Below are 25,901 nucleotides of genomic sequence, written 5' to 3'. Positions count from 1 at the left end.
GTAAAATTCAGCCTTGGGTTTTCTGCCCACCTGCCAGGGGTCAGATGGAGAACTTCATACCAAGGACTTGAGGTTGTATTAACCAGTTCATTGGGACGATTTATCTGGTTGGCGGCCTGTATGTACTGATGGAGACAATTATAACTTTAGTTCTTTAATGAATCCCACATTATAGCAGAAGAATATCATCAAGTCCATAATACTCCGGGGAACTACAAAGAGAAACGTCCCTTTTAAGTTAGCTTTATGGCACTGAAGCTTTATGTATTTACTTACAAGTTCAATGTTAACTCAAAGTGTGATTCTTGAACCATCTCTGTTGTCAACGACAACACTGCTTATATAAAAGGTTTTCTTGGCAGTTATTAATGGTGAGTCTCTTTGAAAAAGAAAAACAGTTCCCGCCTACTACAGTTGCTTTTGCTACAGAGAGAGTAGGATGGTTTGTTAATCCTAGGTAATCTAGGGTACAATCTTTAGATAAGAAAGGACTTTTGCCTAATCCAACTTCTCAAAGTGTGATTTACTTTTAGATTGGATCTACAGATAGAGCTTCTAACTTTCTTCTTTTTCCAAATCATTGGTTCTTGAGTTGTGAATCATTTAGAGTAGAAGCTAGATGAACTTTACTAGGGAAAGAAGTGGTGGCAGAGTGGTGGCTTGGTGATCACTCAACTTCGGTGGGTCTCAGGGTATTTGAGAAATATACATTGTTTCAAGGCCTCTTTATAAACTCATTTGTGTACTCAAAGCTTAACCAAAGATGGCAAATATGGCACATGTCCCACCATGATCCTTCTGACACCTATAGCAGACATCAATAATGGATCACAGCATTTTTCCTATTAAGCCCATAGATAGCCTTGGAGTCTTTGTGAACATGGAGCTCCGGGAAGCCAACTACCACTCATTGATCAAAGCTGGCACATGAGATGAAATTTATTTATTGCCCTTGGTCTGGACCAGGCGTTGGCAAACTATAACTCATGGGCCAAATATGGCTGGCCTCCTATTTTGGAAAATGAAGTTTTATTGGGATACAGCCATGTTCATTCATTTACATGTTGTCTATGGCTGTTTTCATGCTACAATGGCAGAGTTGAATAGTGGTGATAGAGAATGTATGGCTGTCAGAGTCTAAAAGTATTTACCCTTTGGCCCTTTACAGAAAAATTTTGTTGACCTCTGGCCCAGGTCTTTATAGGTTTCCTGTGTCTAGGCTCCGCTTGTTTTGCAGAAATAGAACATGTTAAGAAGTTTCTCAGGGGAAACACAGTGGGAGAGAGGGATGGAGGGAGGGAAGATAGGAAGAATGGAACAGAGGGGGAAGCTTAGTGTCCAGCCAAACTTCGTAAGCTGATCTCTAGGTATTGAGCAGGTCTAAGTGGCACTGAGAATGAGAAGCAGTGAACTTGCTTCATGGGGAAGCCTATTCTGCAGTTCTGAGTGGGAAATCCTTTTTGACTGATACAGGTTAAGACCAATAAATAGGAGGATTTTTCTCTTCTGTGGAAGCTGAACTATAGCGGAAAGATCTTAGGTTTTCCCATCATCATACCTGAGTTGGAGTCATGACCACTGCTCACTTCCTGGGTGACATTGGGCTTTGTGTAATAAATGGGGAAATACTTACCTCTTCAGGTTGTTACATGGTATAACACATGAAAAGTACTGGTAAGAGGTATGGGTACAATCATTGTTCATCTCCATCACCTCCATTTCATCAAAGGTAGAAAATGCTATCATAGCTGTGAAAGTGCTTATAAATACAATGTCTGAGCAAACTGTGCATAGTTCTCTTGCTTTTTCTTTCTTTATTTTTTTTGGCTGTGTTGGGTCTTAGTTGCAACACGCGGGATCTTCGTTGAGGCTTGCGGGATCTTTCACTGCAGTGCAGGTTCTTCACTGCGGTGCACAGGCTTCTCTTTAGTTGTGGCATGCAGGTTTTTCTCTCTCTAGTTGTGGTGTGCTGGCTCCAGAGCACATGGGCTTTGTAGTTTGTGGCACGTGGGCTCTCTTGTTGAGGCGCGCGAGCTCAGTAGTTGTGGCGCGTGGGCTTAGTTGCCCCGCGACGTGTGGGATCTTAGTTCCCCAACCAGGGATCGAACCCGCGTCCCCTGCATTGGAAGGTGGATTCTTTACCACTGGACCACCAGGGAAGTCCCAGTTCTCTTGCTTTTGTCGTGCAGATATCAGTCCTGCTGAAGATGAGAAGCACATGCTTTCTCCTTAGCATCTCTGAGAGTTTCTAGGCTTACATTCTTTCTCGCCTTTGAGGATCTTCTGGATTTGGCCCAAAGTCAGGTTCCCTTTGGAAGGCTGACTAGAATTTACCTCACCGTTTAAAGTGTTCTCTATTGCTGAAAGGGATTGTTCATTGTTTCATTCAGCTAATCAATGAGCATCTAAAAGTGAAAATGACTCATTTCCTCCCCACAGTCTACCAGAAGAATAAGCAAGTAGATGATAATTAGGATGAGGAGGGAAGAGGTAGGGCCATGGCAATGCTCCAGGAGGGTCTGGCTCCTTCCCTGGAAAGTCACTTCCCCACAGAAGGGACTCTTTAGCCAAATCTTGAGTGATACATAGAATGTTTAGAATGCAGAGGAGGGGTGGGGTGAGGATTCCAGACCCGTGGACAGTAAGGAGGTGAAAAAGTCGAAATTAAAGTGAGAGGACCTCCATGCGGTTGGGTGCTGCTGGAGGGTGCTGGGAAGGCAGTAGAGCTGAGGGAATTAAATTCTCTCTGCCATCCCACAGAGGACCACTGAGCAGGGCCGTGACATCATCAAATGGTGAACAGGTCTTTAAAAGAGGATAGTATTTTGGAGGTCAGAGAGGTTCTGTAAACTGAAATACAATACTTGCAAGGAGAATAAGCCCATGGCAAGATGGACACATCTAAGCAAGGGATGTGTGTGTGTGAGTGTGTGTGTGTCTCTTTTTCATGGAGTCAATCTACATGACTTTCCCACGTTATTTTCTATCATGTAAGCCCAGGATGCAGATAGGACCCATGAGAACCTGCCAGTCCTTGTCTGGGTACTGTACTACTCTGCAGACTTTGCTCAGACCTGAGGAGTTTTAATATAATCAGTACCATTGGGAGTTTTAAACTGGAACCTGTCACAGGAAGAGATTGATTATACAACCATGATTTAGACTCACACTAAATTATATTAAACTGCTAACGTAGGTAGAGCACGATCAATTTTGAACATGCTATTGTAAATGTGAGTTTCTTTTAGGCCAGCCATCCTTCATGGAGGGAACTGGTAAACATTTTCAGTCTGGGCTGGTTGGTCTCATTCTTGCTCTGGTGATTGTTCCTTCTAAGCATCATCTGCTTTATATGTTGCAATGACCAAATCCATTCCTTGGTAGTGTCTGGTCACTATCACTTCTGATAGCACTCATCTGTGGCTGCCCTTCTTGCAAAGCCTGACCAACTTCCTTTCTTATCCTATCATCTTCTTTCTTATATTACATGCATGGAAAAATGTGTTTCTTTCTCTTGCCTCCTTCTGGATTGCTGCTGCTTCCCTGGTCTTGAGGGAGTGGGGCACGTGGGAAAAAATGCCAACTTTGAATTCTGACAAACTTGAGGTGGAAACCTGGAGGTGTCACTTAGTATCTTTGTGACCTCGGAAAGAGTTTGCTTAAGTTCTCACGTCTTCCATTCCTTCATCTGTAAAAATGAAATTACTAGTACCTACCTCGTAGATCATTGTCAGGTTTCGATTAGACCTGAGGAATATACCTAGCATTGTGCCTCCTGCAATTTACATGCCTAGAAAATGATGGCTGTAGGGCTTTATTAGTAGCAGTGTTTTTCTCACTTCCCTTCTCTGCCCAATCTGGGCGAGTGTTTATTTCATGAGGAAAGACCAACTTCCCTACAGATCACTTCTCTCCTCAACCCCCTGGAAGACTTTCGCCCCAGGAAACAAAACAGCCTTTTTCTATAGTACTTTCTGACTGGTATACTTTAAAGTCTTTCTGCTGAATCTTCCAGGCAGGATCAAAAGAACTCTGTACTCCTGGAGCTTCAGAACGTTTTAAATCTGCTCAGGAGCCTTTAACTGGTGACTGCCTACACACAGGGATTACATAGACGGGGGCGGGATGGGTTTAAGCCGAGACAGAGTGAAAATAGCCAGTATGAAGAGTGTTTGTCTGGAAATGAGATGACCAGGGTTCTAAACCTCAGCTTATTACTAGCTCACAGCGTGCGTATCTGAACAGACTGGGATATTTTACCTTCAATTCACATTACCTGGAAACTCCTACTCTCAGGAGAAATTGTCAAACACAGATGACAATCTTTTAAATGTTGAAGTCCCTTTAGGAAGGAGGAAGTGTCCAGTGGATTGTTTTAAGCCCCTAGGATACTACTGAAAAAGTTACTCTTAAATTATTTTAGATGCTGAGTTTTAGGTACTCCTAGGTACTGAATGGCATCCTAGTCTTTCAAGAAATTATTATGCCTTTGCTGTGCTGTTTACAAAAATCCATTTCTTTCCTTCTCTGCTCTAAATGCTTGCTGACTTTTCAATAACCCAGAGACCACATAGCCAGGTACTTTTAGCTTAGTGGTCAAGAGCTTAGACTGGGGGGCTTGGTCCAAACCCTGTCTGTAGCCCTGAAAAGGTGTGTGTCCTTGGGTAAGTTATTCACTCTTTTCAAGCCTCAGTTTCAACATCTGTAAAATGAGGCTGATGACAATAATCCCTGGCTCACAGAGGTAAACTAGAATCAGAATATACAAGCAGCTAAAACAGGTAGAACACGGTTAGTTTCAAACATGCTACCCCAAATGTGAATCTACATTTTGACCATCACTCCTTCATGGAGGAAGTTGGCAAACATTTTTTGACTGGGGATCATTTGATATCAGTGTTTCATTCCTGCTGTATTGGTCCAGTGAACTTTCTCCTCTGTGCCCATTTGTTGTCTTCTCTATACATTGCGGGGGTTAAGTCTACTGCTTTTGCAGTGACTTGGTGTCTGACAGGATTCAGTGTGGAAGGAAGAAATAATCTGTGTAAAGCACTTGGAGAGTTAGCTGGCACATAGAATGTACTCAATAATTGTTAAATACCATCGTTATTCTTACTAAGCTTCTATAGAGTAGAGCTTTTCCTTAGTTATGTTTTATTGTTATCTACACACCATTTGTTTTTTGTTTTGTTTTGCTTTGTTTCAGTGGCCGTTGTTTTTTAAGGCAGGACAGAGTAGGATCAATTCCCTTCAGATTCTAGGATTAGGGGATGAAGCTAATTTGTCACCTAAAGGGGACACAATTAAACTTAAGCAATCATTTAGGTACCAAGAGACTCTGATTAAAAGCACCTAGGGCTCTTTGAATTTTTCAGAAGGAAAGTGCTGTGTGAATTAAATATTGTTTAATTGAAGGTAGAGGGTGTGCTTTCATTGGCTCTTCAAATGTTGAAAGACTCGGGCTGCAAGGAGCCTCTAGACTTCATTCTGATGCACATGTGGAGGGCAGGAGCAGTAGAGGGAAGGGGAAAGAGCTTAAAATGGAAGCAGGAAAAGCTGCAAAGGGAATTGAAGAGATTTTGATACAAGTGGGTATAAAATTAATGGACTACATCGAGCCTTTCAATCACTCTTTTAAAATGGGAACATGCAGCTTGTCAAAAGGTACGATTAGCAGTCACAAAGCCAGGCATCCTTCATTTAGCAGTGGTTAAAAAGATGGGCCTTGGCGTCAAACCATACTTGAGTTCAAACTCCAACTCTGCTGTTTTCTGGGTACAACTCCGTAAGCAAGTTGTATAACCTTTCGACTCCCAGTTCCCTGATTATTTTAACAGGAGACATATAATACCTGCTTTATAGGGTTGTTATATGAATTAAATGAAATAATGTATGCAAAACAATGCTTAGAACCATGCCTGGCACACATTAAGAATGGAACATAATAGTAATAATATTACCTGATGGTAATTATAATATTAATAGTAACGCAATCAGGTGTATTCCTGCCCTCTGTTCTAGCACAACAGCATCAATGGAACTACTAAGAGAATTCTACCTTCCATGTGACAGAAACAAGGAAATATGATTGAAACTTTCTTTTCCAAGGACTTGAAAGAAGGGGAAAAAATCACCAAGCAGTGGCTGATGCAAGAATCATTTATTACATTGTTCAGTGAATGTTATAAAAAGAATACCACAGTAAATTCCCTCAAAAATACAGTGCCTGGAAAACTTTATTCTGTTAACTGAGATCTCACCTACTATGAGACAGAGAACACTTGCTCGATTCCAGGAGACTCAGCACCAATGATTTTGCGCTCTGCCGTTGTAGCATTCCTTGGTTGAGATTTCTTGCTGTGGTTTTTTCCATCCCTTTTTCTTTGTCTTGGCTTTTGGCCTTTGTCACATGTTAATTTTTTATCTAATTTATTTTTAAAATTTTATTTCATTGAAGTATAGCTGATTTATAATGTTGTGTTAGTTTCTGTTGTACTGCAAAGTGATTCAGTTATACTATTCATTTTCTAGTCTAGTTGCTGAAACTCCTGGATAGGTATAGAGGAGAGAAAGTGACAGTGGGTTTCAGAAACCTGTGCTCACATTACTGCTGTCTTTTGTCTGTGGGATGTTTTGAGCAACTGATTTAAGCTCTTCCAGTCTCGATTTTCTCATTGGCCAAAGGAGGCTCTTAAAAAACACCTTTGCAGGGTTGCTAGGGAGTAAGCCCCGGTGATGTAGATTCGGCTCCCAGAGTAGGATTTGACTCTTTGTAGGCTCTCGTATGTCACTGCCTCCGCCTTCCAGGTTTCCCTTTCACACGCTCTTTGAAGGTCTTTCTGGGGGGTAGGTCCTGCTCCCTAGATGGGATCAGAGTGGAGGCGGCCCCAGCCCCAAGGGGAAAGCAGCTTTGCCTGCCTTTGTCTGAGTACTTTCTCAGGGTCAGAGGCTTCTCTTACCTGGTTAATTTTTGTTAGTTCCAGGTTAATCAATTGTTTGATTCATTCAACAAATATTTATTAAGCAGCATTGTGTTCAGCACTGGGGGTTACCAAGGTGGAGAAGACATAGTTCCTAATTTCATAAAACTTTCATTGTCTTGCATTCCTACTCCTCAAGACAACGAAGCAAACCATCTGCCCGCCCATGTCTCTCAATTGGCCTTGACTCTGGAGGAACGGCTTTGATTTCCAGAAAGTGGGGTGGCCCTATCATTTGTAACTGACCTTGGGGGACTGGGCTTGTCCTTGTGGGTCAACAGTATGATTCTGGAGAGCTCTTTTATTTCTCATTTTAAATGGATCAAAAACTAAATTTAAACAAGTCTCCGGCTTATAAGGATGCTTTGATTGCAGCTGCCAAACTCTCACCGGGTGAGATGTTTCGCTACTTTTATTTTATTTTAGCATTTCTGGGAGCAGTTTTAGCAACAGATGTCAATTTCTGTATCAGATGGTGATGCTTCTTTCTGTCTCCTACTTGACTTGATTTTTACTTTGTCTGGTGGCCATGGTTTATTTCCCTCAATTACAGGAATTGATTACAATTGTGCCTAAGTCTTCTGCGCTCCTCCTTTCTGTTGATCGTCTGTGAGTTGGTGACGCCTGCAGAAGCCCTGCAGGTCAGGACAGCTGATTCCACCTCTGAGCTGGACCTGAGTGCAATAACTCAATTCTCCAGTGATCAGGAAAGGCCAAGTGTGTTTCTCAGCGAGAACTTACTCTTCAGAGAGGCCGGCTGAGTTCTGCCTTCAATAAAACAGGAGATGCCTGTTGTTCTTTATGTTCTTGAAAGCACGTGACAGCTTTCTTATGGATAATGCAGCATCCTAGTAATTACTGTAGGGAAATGATCTATCCTATGTGTATCAGTAGAATACTTCTTGCTACATACAATCTATGGGACACTTAACACTATGGTAAGGCGAGGAAGTGTAATTGCTACATTAATACCTACGTGGTACATAGTATAGGGAATACAGTATTTATATAACATAATTTACTGTTGCTGGTATTATTATTCTGTGCATTCAGAGTACCTGGTAAATTATCAGCAAAGAGGCTCGGTTCTTTTTTATTATTATTATCCACAGGATATATATATTAGAAGTGAACATTAATTGTAGGGACAAATTATTTAAGGAAGCTAATTTAGAAAAATCTTCAACAATTTTTTTGCCTTTTGAAGTGGGGATAAAACTTATTAATGTCTTTTAGAATACATGCAATTATTTTCTTTTAAATCATTTTTAATCTTTTTAAGGGATAGTCTGAGAACAAAGGAGTTCATATATCTGGGAGTTCATGAGACTGAGAGTCAGGAAGTTGGAGTCGAGGTCCTATTCTTGCAGCAAATTTTAGTACTCATTCATTCATTCACTCATTCAATATTTAATTCACTAAGTATTTATCGAGCAACTACCATGCTAGGGGTAAAACCAGCAATGAATACGAAAGCAGATAATGCTCCTGTTCTTGTGGAGTTTATGTTCTTAGGTAAGTTACATAACTCCTCTACACTCTGGTTTCTACAATTTATAAAACATATAGAATAGCGTCTTCCACAACCTAAGTGTCCATCGACAGATGCATGGATAAAGAAGGTGTGGTACATATATGCAATGGAATATTACAAGCCAAAAAAAAGAATGAAATAATGCCATTTGCAGCAACATAGATGGACCTAGAGATTATCATACTAAGTGAAGTAAGTCAGGCAGAGAAGGACAAATATATGATATCACTCATATATGGAATCTAAAAAAATAATACAAATCAACTTACTTACCAAACAGAAATAGACTCATAGGCATAGAAAACAAACTTAGGGTTACCAAAGGGGAAAGGGGAGGGAGAGGGATAAATTAGGAGTATGGGATTAATAGATACACACTACTATATATAAAATAGATAAACAACAAGGATTTACTGTATAGCACAGGGAACTATATTCAATACCTTGTAATAACCTATAATGGAAAAAGATCTGAAGCTGTACACCTGAAAGTAACACAATATTGTAAATCAACTATAGTTTAGTAAATAAAATAAAAAATAATAAAGTAAAAAAAGAAAAAAAGAGTAGTGTCTTCCACTCTTCTTACTTGTCCCTCTTCCATTCACCCCAATTTCCTTGCAGGATTTTTGTACCTATCAAATGGGATGATATGTAAGAACACTTTAGAGCACAAGTTAAATGAGTAAATCCCACAGTGTGGCCTCATGCCGCACCTCCCTATTCCCCTCCCCACTTGTACTTAGTTATGAAGGCAAAGCCTACATTTAAAAAGATCTGTCAAGGAAGTGATGCAGTGTCGAACCGCTACAGAAACCATTAATTATTGACATGACCTCTTGTTAACTGAGGATTGAAATGTGCATTACTAAAAGAAACTCCACCCCCAATTCTAAAGCCATTAATCTGAAAGTTTAGAAGTTACTAGATCTTGTAATGATGGGGCCATTAGAAACACTTTGATAAATACATACTTGCTGGCAACCTTTCCAACCTTGATTTTCTGCGTAACCGTGTCTGCATCAGCAAATGTTTTTCAGCGTAAGATTTGTTCCCTAGAGATCAAGGAGTTAGTATATACATTTTTTTTTTAGTATATACATTTTATATACTAATTTTATATGTATACAAATAAATACATAAACTTATGGTGCAAATTATTTTTATGGTTAGAACTCTTTATGTGTTATATATATCTACTCTGCATATATATATATATATATATATATATATAGAATATGTATGTATATACATATTTAAATGGACATACTGTATGTAACTTTCTGTATAAAGAGCAGTAAACCCATATATACTATTGGGATGATTTCTATTATACTAATACAAAACATAAATATAGTCTAAAAACGTAAGAGAGCAAGAGATGTTATTAATCTTCAGTACACTAAATTTTTAACAACATTTGTCTTTCAAAGGTTTGTTTATCTGAGGATAGTTTTTGCATTTGGGTATTCCCAACAGTATTGAACACCAGAGCTATTCATTCTGATTCTTTTAACAAGTATTTATAGGTAACCTACAAGGTGCTAGTGTTGAGCTGGGTGCTGTGGATACCGTGATAAACAAAATAAGGTTCTACTCTCTGGGGGTCTATAGTTGGGGAGTGGGGAAATCCGTTAAAGAACAGGTGGTTATTACTTAGAAGTGTGATGCTGTGGAAGCATATAGAAGAGGCACCTCTCATGGGCGTGGTGGGTGAGGTGGGGTTTAGGAAGTGCTTCCAGGAAGTGGTGACACACTGACACCTACAGGAAGAGAGCTGGGTGGGCGGTGGGAGAGGAGCATGGGGCAGTCTGGGCAGAGGGAGCATGCGCATTTGGGAAAGCTCAGCGGCAAGGAATACCATGATGGGCTTAGGGGACCAAAAGTAGCTCTTGAAGGTGGCAATGTATATGGGAGGGCAGAATGGTGAGGAATGAGTGTTAACAATATGACTGTTAATAAGCAGGCAACGGTTAGAGTCTATAGTGAAAGAAATCCCGCTGCTGTGAAATCACTTCCTGCGGTCCTTTAGGTGTGGAGGGAATTGTGTGTGTGTTTTCTGTGGCTTAAACGTAGACCTTTCTGAAAAAGAGGGAGGTGGACAAACTCAGTATTCTTAATATTGCTTTCCACAAGTGATTTTGTGATTCTATGCCTTTGGTTTGATATTTTTGCCCTGTGGGCCAGCGTAAGGAAGATGCCATTTTGCACCCATCAAATACCTATAATGCGTACCATAAGACATGTTATGGGACTTGAGAGTTGAAAGTAGACCTAGGTACCTTGGGGTTTACTTTTACAACCAGTTCTATGTTCTCATTGGTAGTAAAATTACTACTGAAATACGCTTTAACAACCTGTAATTGCCAAGTTACGTTGGAGAATTTGAAGATAAGAAAGAGAAATAATATTCTTGATGATGTTTGCTATACAACTATACATTTTGTGCTATTCCCTCTATGAACGTGTCATTTATGTAGCATGGAGGCTCGATAATGTCTCATTGTTTATGAATACACTCTAGAGAGGTGATACCTTAGGATGGAGAAAATTGGCATGCCTGAGTTTGAATTTTGTTTTTGCTGGATGCTGGGCTACGTGACTCAGGGCAAATTTGACTTTTCTCAGCCTCAAGTTCATCATCGGTAAAACGTAGATGATACTACCAACTGTTATTGTGAGATTGAAACAGTGAAATGAGATCATGATTATCAAATGCCTAATATAGTCCAGGTTTCTGTATGTTTTCCTGCAAGAGTTGTCCCTACCTCCTGAAAGGAAATTCAGTTGCTCTGAACTTGTTGAGAAGCTAGGCAGAGCTGTGTCCACTTGGTAAATACTGCCCCGTTACTCTTGCAAGTAGAGCCTTATTAACTATTTCTTTCAACTGAATGTTACTTGGAGTCATATACAAATCATTTTAATCTGAGAACTTGAGTCAAAATGTCATTACATTTAAGTTTAATTGATGAAGAATTCCATGAACCAAAGTAAGGGGAAATCTTCTTATTTTTCCCTAGCTAATCTCGATTAAGTGTATGTAAATATTTTAGACTTTTTAACTCTGCTTTAAGGCATTTCAATTAATACTGAGATGCATCCCAGTGAACACTTTACTTTTCCAAATGTTTACTAGATAGTCTCTAATTTTCAGATTGACACAAAGGAGGCCTTTAATACATAGCTTCCTTTTAATAACTCTTCAGAGATTTAAAACCAGAGAGCCGGGTTGTTATAGAAGTGGAGAAGGCTTTGGGCGGTGTCTTCTCATTTTACAGACAAGGAAACTAAGGTCTAGATAGATGAAGCCCAAGGTCACAGGGCTGGACCCTTTGGCATTTACTTGAGGTTTAGTCTCAGAGCTGAGGCTGGTGGGCAGGTCTTCTGATTGTTTGACCAGCACCTTTCAAGTCAGTTTACTATTTTCTACCATCATTTTCTCATTAAAAATTGGTTGCGGTGTGATATATAACATGCTTTTGGCATGATTGGCCTTCATGAGAAACAGTCCCAATAAGACCATTCTATTTTTTGGTTGTTGTTCATTAACTTGAAGATAAAGTAGAAACATTCAGATTTCCTCTGTGCTCTCTGTAATCCCTTGAGCATTATGATTTGTGTGTGATTTTATATTTAGTTTTCTTTTAATTCATTCTCAAATTTGAAAACACCTCTTGCACAGGCAGTTGTTCAAAATCACCATACTTACTAGATGCACATTTACTTCTGCTTCCTACCTGTTTAGCCAAAATATTTGCTTTTAAAAAAGCTAAGCATCAATGTCTACAGTTCAGGAATGGTCAGCAGGAAAAACTGCAGGGATGGATCTAATTTTCCTGGTTTTTCCTGCTTTGTGTATAGCATCCACCTCTGAACATTGGATGGTGCTGGTCAGCAGGAACCAGCACAACTTACCTCTTCTACTGACTTTCCATCAGATGTTAGGTGGGGAGTCCTCTCAGCCCTCATCATCAGGGAATGAGATTCCATACCCAGGGTGAATTCTCCAGTCTAACATCCATTTTGCTCACCCAGTCATCTGTGTAGTGAATGGAGAGTGCGTCCTCATCTAATTTAAACGATTTCCCATTTCTTTGGTGGTCTTTGGAACTGGAGAGCAGCTGGCTACCCACCCGCCACGTAACAAACATTGATGAATTTGAAGGCTGTTAGTAACTCATCTCTTAGTTTCCATCCTCCAAACTTTCACCGTAGCCCTGTCATCTTTCTGTGTTAATTCCCGGGGCTTTAATTATTTCCATTTCTATCTCCTGGCCACTCTGAAATGTTTGTCAGTGTTCTATGGTATTGCATACAGTGGGTTCTTCTGACAGCTCTAATTCATATCTTCCTGAAGACATTCAGGAGTTTCCCACTGCCTGGGCTCCCTCATCCTGCCTGACTGTGGGCTGTGTGGACGGGGGGTGGGAAGACTTAAGTTCAAGTTCTTGCTCTGCTACCAACTAGCTGTATAGCTTTGGGAAAATCATTCAGACTCTCTTAAGTTCCAGTTCTCTCATCTGTAAAATGGGGATAAAAATGTCTGACCTCATCTACTTGAAGAGGTATTGGGAGGATCTGATATGATTACAGATAGAAAAGGCTTTTTGAAAAATGAAGATGCCCCAGAAAGTGATATGTGATTATTCACCCGGCCTTATCTTGTCAGCGACCTTCTTGATAAGACATTCCTTATTTTCTAAATGTATCCTTTCTAAGCCTTTTTTTAAAGCATGCATTTCTTTATAGAATGGTTCGTGTGTTGGTTTAATCAATATTTAGTCAGATCTACAATGTGTCAAGTGATGAGGACATGTGGTTAAGTAAAACAGACGCGATCTCTACTCTCACGAGTGGGCAGAATAGACATTTGAATAGATATTAGAATTGGTGGGAGTGGGGCTGGCAGGGAGAGATGGAGAAAGACATTAATTGAGTAATTACAAACGAGCGTGTAGTTTAAGCTGTGATAAGTACCCTGAAGGAGAAGTAAAAGGAGTTATAAGAGCAGAGAAGTACCTCACGGTGTGAAGGTTTCTCTGAGGATGGGACCTTCGAGATGAGACCTGAAGTAAAATCAGGGGGAGGGCAGAGGCTGGGAGAGAAATGCATGTCCTGGGGTTGGGGGAAAGCACTAAACATTAGCTCTGTCATAACTTTCTATCTAGCCTTTACATTTCTATTTTTGTCATTTTAGAGAAGAACATACATATACAATTTGTATAAGTATGTGCATATACATATATGTATACATACATATATGTACATGTAATTTGTAAATGACTAAATATTCATGTGTTTGCATGGGCACTAAAATGTTTTTACTAATAGAAACATACAATCAAAAAAGGTAAAAGAATACTGTTTTAGCCAGATAGAAAAAGATGCACAAAAGTTCTGATAAAAGGAGGAGGAATATGGACAATTTTAAGAAACTTCAAGAAGGGCAAGGTGGTTAGAGAGCAGGAAATTCGAGGGGCTGGTGGTGAGTGAGGAGCCACAGAGGGAGATAGGACAGGCCAGTTAAGAATCTTCTTTTTTGTAAGAACATTGGAAAACCATTTAAGGCTCTCTCCTCCTCCCTCCCCACTCCCTTCTTTCTTTGCATTTAATAAATATTTCTAGAACCAGGCACTGTTCCATCTTCTTCTATATTTTGTATTTCTAGAAATTCTTGACTTAGATTTAGCATCTTCCCATTCAAAGCTTTGCATATTTTGGCCACATATAGATAAGAACTCCTTTATGTGATGTGGACCCTGTTTTTCCCACATGGACTTCAGATAGTCATTAAGGGTGCACCCAGCTCTCCCTGGCATAACTGGCGTGAGGTGTTGCTGCCCTGGGTGGTGATGCCGCTGTTTTAAAGGCACCTGAGTTTAATATATGAGCACCCCAAAGTGAGACACTTGTTTTTTGTTTGTTTTATTTATTTATTTATGGCTGTGTTGGGTCTTCGTTTCTGTGCGAGGGCTTTCTCTAGTTGCGGCGAGCGGGGGCCACTCTTCATCGCGGTGCGCAGGCCTCTCACTATCGCGGCCTCTCTTGTTGCGGAGCACAGGCTCCAGATGCGCAGGCTCAGTAATTGTGGCTCACGGGCCTAGTTGCTCCGCGGCATGTGGGATCTTCCCAGACCAGGGCTCGAACCCGTGTCCCCTGCATTGGCAGGCAGATTCTCAACCACTGCGCCACCAGGGAAGCCCTGTTTGTTTGTTTTTAAGGAAGCTTCAAACTAAGTGCAGCAGGATTTTTTTTTTAATTAATTAATTCATTCATTTATTTTTGGCTGCGTTGGGTCTTCGCTGCTGTGCATGGGCTTTCTCTAGTTGCAGTGAGCAGGGGCTACTCTTCGTTGCAGTGCGTGGGCTTCTCATTGCGGTGGCTTCTCTTGTTGTGGAGTACGGGCTCTAGGCACGTGGGCTCAGTAGTTGCGGCTCATGGGCTCTAGAGTACAGGCTCAGTAGTTGTGGCTCGCGGGCTCAGTAGTTGTGGCGCACAGGCTTAGTTGCTCCGCGGCATGTGAGATCTTCCCGGACCAGGGCTCGAACCTGCATCCCCTGCATTGGCAGGCAGATTCTTAACCACTGCGCCACCAGGGAAGCCCCCGAGACAGTTGTTTTTGTCATGTAATGTCTTGCATACATTTAGTAATGTTTTTGTAGGACTAGTGGTAACCATATATCAAGGAAAATAAAATAGGACTAAAGGTTATAGAGTGTTTACTATGTGCTTGGCACTGTGCTCGGTGCTTCACATAATTTATTTCTTTCATTCTTGAAATGATGTGTGAAGTATGTTTCATGACTTATTTGCAACTGAAGAAACAGAACATGTGACTATAGATCATGGGTTAGCAAACCTTTTCTTAAAAGGACCAGAGAGTAAATATTTTAGGCTTTGCAGGCCGTAGAGTTTGTCTCAACTACTCAACTTTACCCTTGTAGGGTGAAAGCAACCATAGACAATACACAAGTAATCAGGCATGGCTGTGCTCCAATAAAACTTTTTATTTATGAATTTGGCCCTCGGTCTATAGTTTGCCAACTCCTGTTAAAAAATAATAACAATAAAATAATAATAACTGTCATTTATCAATTGCCAATTCTGTGGGTCAAGTACTTTACATGCATTATCCCACTGAATCTTCATAACTCTTCTGTATGGTGAGTGTCTTTATGCTCCCTTTGTAGATGTGAAAACCAAGACTTATCCAGGGTAAGTAATTTATTTAAGATTAAGCAGTCGGTCAGTGACGTCACCAGGATTTTATCCTAGGTCTTTTTTATTTCTAGCCTTTTTAGCAAACACTGCTGGTTGTCCTTCAATATCTATCATTTCTTCTTTCCTTTAGTACAGCAGCTATAGTATAGTTCTAGCTGAGCTCCTGACTGCCTAGTCACAGACTGCATATCCTTGTCTTTTTTTGTAGTGGGGCATGGTTATAGTCGAAGGGAAATAAGTGAGCATGATGTTTTCAACTTCCAGGCCTGCCCATAAAGAAAAGGAGCATGCCTAGTACATTGTCTTGTTCCTCTTCCCACTGACTGGAGTGCTGTCATGATGGCAGGAGCTGGGGCAGCTCTCTAGATCAGGAGTTGAAAGTAATGTGTTGAGAATGGTTAAGTATCTACCGTTTGGGATGAGGACTTGAAATGGACCTAGCATGTCAGCCTAGGACTGCATGTTATTTGAACTGCTGTATGAAACTTTTTTCTTTTTAAACCACTGTTATTTGGAGTATCTTTGTTATAGCAGTACATCTGTATCCTGACTAACATAAAAACCCATACTGGGGACAGAGGGCATATTCTGAGGAGTTTCCCAGAAATCTCTTGCTTATGGGTAAGAGTGGATACACTTTCAGTGTTCGAAGAGAAATTAGATGAAAAGGTGTCACTTTCTTGATCCATCTGAGTCAAAACATCTTGCTCTTTGATTAATTCTGGGCCTCTATTTTGGTCTTGCATTTTGTTTCTTGCCTCAGGGCCCTTTTGTCATAGAAGCTCCTCTGCTTTCCTTTTCTTTAATCAGTCACCCTCATCCATCTCTGAGTTCTGTCTTCCCACTAAGGCCAGCATTTCCTTAGTTTTCCCGTTCCTTGTGGTCTCAAGGAAAACTACCATGACTGATCACTTTGTGATCAAACAAACCAAGGCAAAAAAAAATGCAGAACAAGGAAAGACCAAAACCAAATAGGGAATAATAATAAAAGTAACACACATGGAGAAATTGCAGAGCTTAAAAAGCTAATGCCAAAACCAGACAAAGATGTCACAAAGAAAGAAAACTACAGGCCAATATCACTGATGAACATAGATGCAAAAATCCTCAACAAAATACTAGCAAACAGAATCCAACGGCACATTAAAAGGATTATACACCATGATCAAGTGGGTTTATTCCAGGAATGCAAGGATTCTTCAATATACGCAAATCAATCAACGTGATACATCATATTAACAAATTGAAGGAGAAAAACCATATGATCATCTCAATAGATGCAGAGAAAGCTTTCGACAAAATTCAACACCCATTTATGATAAAAGCCCTGCAGAAAGTAGGCATAGAGGGAACTTTCCTCAACATAATAAAGGCCATATATGACAAACCCACAGCCAACATTGTCCTCAATGGTGAAAAACTGAAACCATTTCCACTAAGATCAGGAACAAGACAAGGTTGCCCACTCTCACCACTATTATTCAACATAGTTTTGGAAGTGTTAGCCACAGCAATCAGAGAAGAAAAAGAAATAAAAGGAATCCAAATCGGAAAAGAAGAAGTAAAGCTGTCACTGTTTGCAGATGACGTGATACTATACATAGAGAATCCTAAAGATGCTACCAGAAAACTACTAGAGATAATCAATGAATTTGGTAAAGTAGCAGGATACAAAATTAATGCACAGAAATCTCTTGCATTCCTATATACTAATGATGAAAAATCTGAAAGTGAAATTAAGAAAACACTCCTGTTTGCCATTGCAACAAAAAGAATAAAATATCTAGGAATAAACCTACCTAAGGAGACAAAAGACCTGTATGCAGAAAATTATAGGACACTGATGAAAGAAATTAAAGATGATACAAATAGATGGAGAGATATACCATGTTCTTGGATTGGAAGAATCAACATTGTGAAAATGACTCTGCTACCCAAAGCAATCTACAGATTCAATGCAATCCCTATCAAACTACCACTGGCATTTTTCACAGAACTAGAACAAAAAATTTCACAATTTGTATGGAAACACAAAAGACCCTGAATAGCCAAAGCAATCTTGAGAACGAAAAATGGAGCTGGAGGAATCAGGCTCCCTGACTTCAGACTATATTACAAAGCTACAGTAATCAAGACAGTTTGGTACTGGCACAAAAACAGAAATATAGATCAATGGAACAGGATAGAAAGCCCAGAGATAAGCCCACGCACATATGGTCACCTTATCTTTGATAAAGGAGGCAAGCATATACAGTGGAGAAAAGACAGCCTCTTCAATAAGTGGTGCTGGGAAAATTGGACAGGTACATGTAAAAGTATGAAATTAGAACACTCCCTGACACCATACACAAAAATAAACTCAAAATGGATTAAAGACCTAAGTGTAAGGCCAGACACTATCAAACTCTTAGAGGAAAACATAGGCAGAACACTCTATGACATAAATCACAGCAAGATCCTTTTTGACCCAACTCCTAGAGAAATGGAAATAAAAACACAAATAAACAAATGGGACCTAATGAAACTGAAAAGCTTTTGCACAGCAAAGGAAACCATAAACAAGACCAAAAGACAACCCTCAGAATGGGAGAAAATATTTGCAAACGAAGCAACTGACAAAGGATTAATCTCCAAGATTTACAAGCAGCTCATGCAGCTCAATAACAAAAAAACAAACAACCCAATCCAAAAATGGGCAGAAGACCTAAATAGACATTTCTCCAAAGAAGATATACAGATTGCCAACAGACACATGAAAGAATGCTCAACATCATTAATCATTAGAGAAATGCAAATCAAAACTACAATGAGGTATCATCTCACACTGGTCAGAATGGCCATCATCAAAAAATCTAGAAACAATAAATGCTGGAGAGGGTGTGGAGAAAAGAGAACACTCTTGCACTGCTGGTGGGAATGTAAATTGATACAGCCAGTATGGAGAACAGTATGGAGGTTCCTTAAAAAACTAAAAATAGAACTACCATACGACCCAGCAATCCCACTACTGGGCATATACCCTGAGAAAACCATAATTCAGAAAGAGTCATGTACCAAAATATTCATTGCAGCTCTGTTTACAATAGCCAGGACATGGAAGCAACCTAGGTGTCCATCATCGGATGAATGGATTAAGAAGATGTGGCACATATATACAATGGAATATTACTCAGCCATAAAAAGAAATGAAATGGAGGTATTTGTAATGAGGTGGATGCAGTTAGAGTCTGTCATACAGAGTGAAGTAAGTCAGAAAGAGAAAAACAAATACAGTATGCTAACACATATATATGGAATCTAAGGAAAAAAAAAAAAAAAGGTCATGAAGAACCTAGTGGCAAGACGGGAATAAAGACACAGACCTACTAGAGAATGGACTTGAGGATATGGGGAGGGGGAGGGGTGAGATGTGACAGGGTGAGAGAGTGTCATGGACATATATACACTACCAAATGTAAAATAGATAGCTAGTGGGAAGCAGCCGCATAGCACAGGGAGATCAGCTTGGTGTTTTGTGACCACCTAGAGGGGTGGGATAGGGAGGGTGGGAGGGAGGGAGATGCAAGAGGGAAGAGATATGGGAACATATGTATATGTATAACTGATTCACTTTGTTATAAAGCAGAAACTAACACACCATTGTAAAGCAATTATACTTCAATAAAGATGTTTAAAAAAAAAAAAAAAGCTAATGCCATTTCTGCATTCAGGTCCTTGGTGTCTGGTTGTTGACTTCCCTCTGAAGGGTTTGGGACTCTCACCTGTTTCTGTGCAGTGAAACTCTCTTCCTCATCCTGACCCCTTCTCTTTGATAGGTGATGCTTATCCCTTTTTCCGGAAATGCTCCTTTTCCAGCCCACACCTAATTTCCCTCAAGTTGCCCAACTGGCTTGCATGGCTATGAGACTTAGAGGGGAATTTCTACAGCAGTGGTATCCTGGAAACATTTCCTTCTCCTCTTCCTTGGAAATGTGATGTCCCATGGTTGGTGTGCTGTTGAACTTTGTTCTATATGTTCACAAAAAGAGAACACACATGCAAAGTGGTTTATGCTTTTCTAGATATGAGGTGGGCGATTTGAGAAGACAGACACCCAAGGAAATGCTGGCTCCTGACTTCTGCCCTCATGGTGTGTTTACTGAGGATAACGTGGAGAGCGTGTCTTAAGTAGGAAGTTGGGCAAGTCATTCAACTTTACCAACACTCCCCTGCTTCACCTATAAAAGGAGAACACTAGGGAAACCCAACTGACAGAGCGTTGGGAAGATCAGAAGAGATGATGTGTGTGGAAACACTTTTCAAATCATAATGTAGTTTAAATGTGTTCAGTCAAGCTGAACATTTGAGATATAGATAGTAAGTTAAAAGGAGTTCAGAGACAAGCGAGACCATTCCATATTAAAAGCTTGAAGAAGGTGTTATGGCGGAGGTAGGCCCATAAGGGCTAGTATAGTGGATGTTTGTCAAGTTCACGGTCACCCAGCACCTTATGCATTTGTGTCTCCCTGAAGGCAGAAGACAGAAACTTCTTCCCAGGGACATTTCTAAGGTGCAGGCATGTGATCTAAGTTCTGCACTCAGATTTTAGCTTGGAAACAAATTATGGGAAAAAGTACGCTCCACTTGGCACCGACTATCAGAGGTAGCAATGGGGAGAATTGAAAGGAAGCCTCCTGTGCCAGCCTCTTTCTGGGTGGTGGGAAGTCTATGGCCTGCCTCAACTGCCTTGGGTCCCCAGTGGGCAGGCCTGGGATGTAATTTGATCGTTGCTTTTGGTTGCTTTGCCTCTGGCCTAAAGCTCTTGGAGTTTCTGGGAAGTACTTTACATCCTTTGATAATTTCTTTTTTCAGCTGAAACTGGCGCACATGGGTTCTGTTGTTTCCAACTAAGAATCACTGCTCATAAAGAGTGGGAGATTTGTTACGTGAAATGACCAAGAGAACATATATATGCTCAGAATAGAGCATTAAGCAAGGAAAATGAATTCGCACAATTTCTGTGGATTCCTTGTCTTGGGAAGTGGGAGTTAAGTTTGGATAGATGGAGTAAAACCAGTTGACAAGAGCCTTGAATGCCTTGCAGAGGAATGAGAATTTTAAACCATCGAGAAGGGGAGCTACTGAAAATATCTGAACAGATAAATGGCATCAATGAACATGAGTTTGGAGGAAAGTAAAGACCAAGCTGCTTACCTCCCCTTTTCTCCTGGCAGGTAGTTTCAATTCAAGCCACAGGAAGTGATGCTGGCTAAATGAACTAAAACAGAGAGGAAAAGCTATGGGGTAGGTTACTGAATCAGAGGAAATCCTGAAGAACCAGGTTTTAGTAAAGTTGGGGCCAGCGTATTCCCGAAGCCCTAGATACTAGGAACTATGAAGCAGTCTTTTCACTGGGCTGTGCTTACCCCATGGCTAGGAGAGAGCCATGTACCCTGATTAACAGTCCCAGTAAGACCACCCATAGAGAGAAAATTGGTTCTCCAGAGAGATCAGGCACTAGGAGCAGATGAAAGAGGAGATGTCCACTGTACCTGTCCTCAGCAATGGCCCTAAAGACATTGGACACAAAGCGAAAAGGCATAAAGCATATCTGAGTCCATCTGAGTAGAGGTGAAACAAAACCATCGGAGTGGTTATTTTGCCTCCCTCTAGAGCAAGGACCCATGATAACATCCCTCAGGAGGTTTACAGCAGCTTCTTCTCCCCGCTGCAGGGCTGTGAATTGGGATCATTAAGTTTTAAGTTGTTCTGCTACTTCCGTGTAAGTGATCATGTAAATATCAGGATGCTGGATGGGGGAAGCAAGTAATGGCATGACTCTCAAGATCTTGGATTATCGCTTATTAACTTACATCCAGAAAAACCTTAAGAATAGCACCCCATCCCCCCAATCATAAGCCGAGCATACTTTATGAGCACTGCGTTAGAAAAGCAAAGCTAATAATTGTGACCATGTAGATGCAGAAACCATTAATGTTTCTCATGCCCTGTGGTAGGAAGAAATATATTAAAAATTGATTTTTGGTTTCTGCCTGTGTCTGTGTAACATTTATAATAAAGGATATAGGAGAAAGTATCCTTTAAAATTGATATTTTAAAGCATTTTGGGGTTGTTGGTGTTAACATAAATTTTTATTAATGGCTTCACATTGCATGGTAAAAGGTCAGCATCTGAATATGACAATTTTATCTTCTTAAAAAAAGATGGCGCTAGGATTCTTCAATAATTACATATAAGACAGAATTTTTGCTACATTATTGGGTTAAACCATTTTTAGACGTGAAATTATTCTTTGAACATAACAGAAGCTAAGTGTGCATTTTCTTCCTCCATTTTCTCTTTTTTTTTTACTCTTTTTCTTGCCTCTTTCTATGTGCAATAGATGTAACTTGTTTCCTTGCTGTATATACAGTAAGCAGTGAGCCATGTGTTCATATTACTTCTTTGTCTCTGGGATTCTATCATCAGTGTACTCTTTCATAATTGAAGCAGCTTTTGTTCATCGGCAAAAACACATTGCATTTTATTTTGTTCCTGTTTCAGCTTCTTGGACATGATGTGGTGAACATACAATCCTGCGGGTGTTTTTTTTCCCAGTCACTTTAACTAAAATATACTTCTAAAAAGCCTGCCCCATTTGTTCTGAATGTTTTAGAATGTATCTTAGCTGTAATTCCCCAGAAATTAAATGGCATGGTGCACTTTCTAATGGGTTTTCATTAATCTGGTATAGTTTTGCTGCTGATTTGAGTTTATCAAATAGGGTTATAACCGGATGGAAATAATGCTGTCAAATGCTTGGATTTATCATATGTTTTGTAATTCCACAGATGATGTGGGCAAGATGGATCCGTATCAGAAAACAGCCTTTGAGTCAGAAGAGCTGCAGAGCCTCAACGCGTTAATTGCCAACCACCTAAAGTGTATAAAGAATGACATTTTATGCTACCTTGTTCATCATATTTTTAGAAAGACTATGTGATAGATTAATAAAACATAGCAAATCTTCTATGCAAACCAAATGTTTATAATAAATGGAGCATAATCTAACTGTTCTGCTATAAAATGAATTAAAGTAGTCTCTAGCCAGTAAATTCAAAAAGAATAGAGTAGGATGGTTAGGTGACCTTAACAGGCAAGCATTTTACTATTGAATACATAATTGCCTTTCAAATGGTCCTCCCCTGTCAGGATGGAGTGGGTTCAAAGTAACAGTGGAGTCTTTTCTTTAGCTGGTAGTAGCAAAACTGGCTGCAAATTGGATGCTTAGTGGCTGGGGGATGGGGGCTAACTATAGCCACTCATATCTGAATGGAGACCTTCTATAAATCCAACTGAAAATACTGTCATTTTAATGTAATTCTCTGCCCTGTTGTACTATGTACTAGTAGTTTTTTAAACTTAGTTTGGCACCTATAGTATGTGAATAGAGAAGGCAAATTAATGTCAACTGCAATAAAAATCTATCAGGAGGCTTATAATACAGTCTCAAAATACATTTACTTTTTATTATTGACAAACAGGTACCATGGTAGCCTTCAAAGTCGGAAGCGAACGGGTGATGATGATAGAAGTTGAATGAAAGTGAAAAAACGCTTTTGTTGTTCCTATTTGTATTTATCTTAGAACTATCCTTTTCTTAGTTTAATTTTTCACTCTTTGTAGCTATATACAAGGTGGAAGGCTTCTCTGAGATTTTGCTTATTATTTTTGTTTTTTTAAACCAGGACAAGTTTACAATGAGCTAAGCTTCCACTCTGTTCTTCTCTTTCGGGTGGAGGTGATCTTATTTAAAATTTCATTTTGCTTTGAGCCTAATTTCAGAGAAGGCAATGGCCAGGGAAGCTACTGGATGAGAAAGCCTCGTGGTTTTAGCGCACGCGCAGAAGGCGGCAGGATCCAGGCAGCAGCTCTCGTGCGGCTGAGCTCTGTAGACAGGCAAACTCCATCCTCAGCAGAGGGTCGTGGGAAGATTTTTTTCAGCAGTGGTGATTTTATATTGTGGTTCAGAATAGATGCTGAGGAACATTGCTCTTCTCCTGCACGTCTTCCTCCTCCTCCTTCTCTTCTTTCTCCTTCTATAATTCCTTCTAGCTTTCTTCTTTATTCTTCAACACTTAAGCAGAGGGACTCTTCTAAGCCTACATGTTCTTACAGCTACTGTGTCAGTTTGCTCTAGCCAGGCTTAACCAACAGAAACTTATTTCCTCATGGTTCTGGAGGCTGGAAGTCCAAGACCAAGGTGCCAGCAGGGTGGGTTTCTTCTGAGGCCTCTCTTCTTGGCTTACAGGTGGCCGCCTTCTCCCTGTGTCCTCACATGGTTTTTCCCCTTTGCATGAACGTATTTCTGGTGTTTCTTCCTCCTCGTATAAAGGCATCAGTACTATCAGATTAGGGCCCCGCCCTTATGATCTCCTTTAACCTTATTATCCCCTAAAGGCTCTGGCCCCAGATACAGTCACCTTGAGGGATAGGACTTCAACCTGTAAATTTTAAGGAGACACAATTCAGTCTATAATAGCTACCATAAAGGCTGTCTGGATAAATGATTCATTTAGACCATTATATGAAATATAAATTAGATCTTTTCTGGTGAGTGAACGTTGTCCATCTTACATCCAAGAGAGAGCTATTTGGGAAGGAGTTAACAGCCCAACCCTCATTCCCACTCTTTTTTTAAAACCTCTCTTCTCCTTCAGAGCATCTCACTCTGGAGACCAACCATCCTCCTCTTCAGGGTCCCAAGCCCACATTACTGTGGGGTTGTTTTTAGCAGAACCATTACATTTTAGGAGACTTCTTTGCTTAATGACTAAATAAAAGTTCCATAGTTCCTCTTTCCTGCCCCACATCAAAGCTTACCTACCCTCTTGTTCAGCCATTCCAAATTCTGAACTTCATTTTTTTGGACGTCTCATATCTGCTTAACCAAACCTGATGTACGTGTATGGGGAGAATTTCAAACTCCAAAAGCTGTCTGATAAAGGACCATTATCATCTTTGTGACAACCATCATCACTGCTAACATTTATTTGATCCTCACAACAACTGTACCCAGTAGTCACTATCATTATTCATGTGTTTCAGATGTGGAAACTGAGACTGTTATGTCATTATTTGCATATTAGAAATTAGAAATGAAGGCCATTAAGAGGTTAAGTGCTGTGCACAAGATTGTGCAACTTTTAAGTGGCTGAGCAAGAATTTGAACTTGGGAAGCCTGGCTCTAGCACCTGCTCTATTAACTATGATGCTGTTAGGAGTGAATAGCACAGCTGAGATCAGGAAGAGACCCTCGAAACCCTTCATAGTTTAACTCAGTATTTGAAACTGATGAAGAGACCAAGGGCCCAGTGGTTCTTATTTTCACATAGTCATACAATGAAATGCCACTCAACAAACTCCAGGCGGCTAGGATTGCTATTTTTATTACACAGAATAAAAATAATGTTTACCAACTTTGAACACGTAAATACCACTTTGTCTGCATAACCTCAAACTTTCACAATTGAATAAGATGGATTTCAAGTTCCCCATTTTGCAGCTAAGGAAACTGAGGTCAGCACTTAGTTATAACGGACCCCAAAATCAAACTAGGTGGTTCTTTGTCCTATAACCATACTCTTTCCTCTCTCCTGGCTTTGCACTGTCTCTACAGCCATGGCTCCAGATCCTGAGACCCCATCCCCCGTAACCTTTGTGAGGAAAGATTATGTGTGTCTCTGTCCCAATTTAGGCAGTATCACTGAAATAAAACGTAGACACAGACAGTCATGGGTGCAAGCCAGCCTCTGCAACTACTAGCTAGCTGTATGGTTCCCTCAGCTCCTCAAGGCTCTCTGAGACTTGATTTTTCTCATATGTGAAAGAGGAAGAATAATGGTAACCACATCAAGGCAATGTTTATTAATTCAATGAATATTTATTTAGCACCTTTCATGTGACCACTAGAGACAGGGTTTTGGCCTCAAAGGTTTCTGAGAGAATTTAAAAATACATTACAAAGGGCTTAGCACAGCTTCCTGGGACATAGTAAGTACTCAACAAATATTATGAGGTGGTACTATTATTGTTATTATATTATTTTGGGTCCCCTGGCAGTTGTCTGTTCTGCTTGCATACAACATTATTACAGGTGTTTTGTGGGGAAACACACACACACACA

General features: G+C 40.2%; 1 long non-coding RNA gene across 1 annotated transcript in view; it reads left to right on the top strand.

Annotated features, from left to right (window-relative positions):
* LOC133092630 (uncharacterized) overlaps window positions 1-23,166 on the top strand; it is a 482,184-nt gene extending 459,018 nt beyond the window's left edge. The window contains exon 4 of the long non-coding RNA XR_009701092.1: window positions 22,567-23,166. This is a non-coding gene — a long non-coding RNA (uncharacterized LOC133092630). The remainder of the gene's footprint in view (window positions 1-22,566) is intronic.
* Window positions 23,167-25,901: the final 2,735 nt, after the last annotated feature.

The sequence above is a fragment of the Eubalaena glacialis genome, chromosome 5, assembly GCF_028564815.1.
Source record: "Eubalaena glacialis isolate mEubGla1 chromosome 5, mEubGla1.1.hap2.+ XY, whole genome shotgun sequence".
Taxonomy (NCBI): Eukaryota; Metazoa; Chordata; class Mammalia; order Artiodactyla; family Balaenidae; genus Eubalaena; species Eubalaena glacialis.
Note: the sequence above shows the minus strand (reverse complement) of the source record. Positions and strands in the feature narration are given on the sequence as shown.